Below are 1,867 nucleotides of genomic sequence, written 5' to 3'. Positions count from 1 at the left end.
ATATCTCTGATTAAAAGGGAAAGTTTAATCAAATAAAGTGCCTCATCAAGCAAGAGCCAAGATTCCAATACTCCTGACTGCAGCACAGCAATGATCCAAAGTCATACCTGCCCCCAGCCCATTACAGCTTACTGTAAACGTGACATCCATTCCAAACAGGAGGCACATCTTTCAAGAGCTTCCCTGTTATCCCAGGAGCTGCTCCTCTTGTGACTCGCAGAGACAAGTTCTCAGGCTGCTCCCCAGGCTCTGCTCAAGGAACTTGAGGAGGACAGGCTTCTGCTGCTTGAGCACTTTTTGTGCAGCTAGGTCAGTTTCATGAGTAGTGAGTAGTCTTGAGCTATGCTGCCACATGCAGCCCTATCCTCCAGGTCAGTACCCTTCTCAGTAAGACCCTTCATTCTCTCAGGGATGTTTACACTCTGAAGCAGGCACTGGGAGCAGCAGGACACTGGCTTCTTTGGAGTCCCAGCTTGAGAGCCCTGTCCTTACTGCCAGTGGTGCATTCCTGTACTTCTACACTGGGCAATAAACTAATAACAATGATATCTTGAAGAACTATCAAAAGTGCTTTAAGCCTCTGCTTCTGTGTAAGTACAATCAGATCTGTATGCTACTCCATACAGAGATCCATCTTAATGTCTCGTTGGTCATCCAGACAGTTTTCTTGCAACAGAGCAAGATACAGCAACTGACAGATAAATCACCTCCCTTTCAGTGGTGCAAGCCCAGCTACGCAAGCAAATGAAGGCGCCTGAACTCCTCAACCACTCGTCCAAGAGACCCGGTGATTTCACACCGACCTTTGCAGACACCCTCCTTGGATCAGCCCACGTGTCATTTCTGCTGCAGGAGCACCAACGTTTACCCTCTGCTTTATGGCAAGAGCATCTTCCTAACACCGCAGCATTTGCGCCACGCGGGGCCGCTTGCTCCGCAGGGCTTCCAGCTGCAGCACTGCCCAGACAAACACGACAAGTATGTTATGCCTCCACGGCTGAGGTTTTCGCTCTGGTATTTGTCTGAGTGCCACACGCACGCAGGAGGATGGTGACTGCTTTGCTCTCTGCTTTCCAATCCAGCTTCAGTGGCCCCCGAGGAGGGAGCGCTGGCACCCCCGGGGAAGGGCAAGGGTCAGCCCGGCCTCTCATGGCCCCGCTCCCCGTTACAGACCGCTCCTCCGAGCCCCGCCGCAGCGAGGGAGTCAGAGCGGGCAGCTCGTGAGGGCAGCTCTCGGTTAGACGGCAGCAGCCGGTCCCTCCTCTCCGCGTCCCCTGAGGCAGCCGGGGAGGGCTAGCAGTTCCCCGGGGACCTGGCTGGGTCGGAGCGGCTTCTGGGGCTCGCACCGCACGCGGCCATGCCGTCTAATCGCCGCGGCGCCAGGGCACGGGAGCTCCGCCCGAAGCTGCGGCGGCCGACCGTCGGGCCCGGCCCTCCGCCCCTCCGCCGCCCGTGCCCCGAGGGAAGGGACGAGCAAGGGCTGCGGAAGGCTGCCAGAGCAGCGGGGCCGCGCGCCGTCGAGGCGGCGAAAGCTGCCGCCGAGCCCCCGCCTCGTCTCCGGAGCCGCCTCCTCGCTGCGCCCTCGGCAGCCCTCGGGCGCGCGGCTCCCGCAGCCCCCTTCCCGTGGCCGGGCAGCGCCGCCGGAGCCGCTCTGCGGGGCGGGGCGCGGAGGGCGGGCGGGGAGCGGAGGGGGGGGCGCGGGGCCGGCGTGGCGGCGGCGGGGGCGGGTGGGGTTTCCGTGCGCGGCGCTTATTAGTGTGGTGATGGAGGGCCGGCCCCTCGGAGCCGCCTCGCAGCGGCGGCGCGGGCTGGCGGCGGCCGCCGGGAGGTGAGCGGCGGCGGCTCGGGCGGCGGAGGCGGCGGGGCC

Source organism: Centrocercus urophasianus, unplaced genomic scaffold (assembly GCF_019232065.1).
Source record: "Centrocercus urophasianus isolate 14NV4802_14NV808 unplaced genomic scaffold, USGS_Curo_1.0 seq_17, whole genome shotgun sequence".
NCBI lineage: Eukaryota > Metazoa > Chordata > Aves > Galliformes > Phasianidae > Centrocercus > Centrocercus urophasianus.
The sequence above is the reverse complement of the archived record's forward strand: the minus strand, read 5'-3'. Positions refer to the sequence as shown.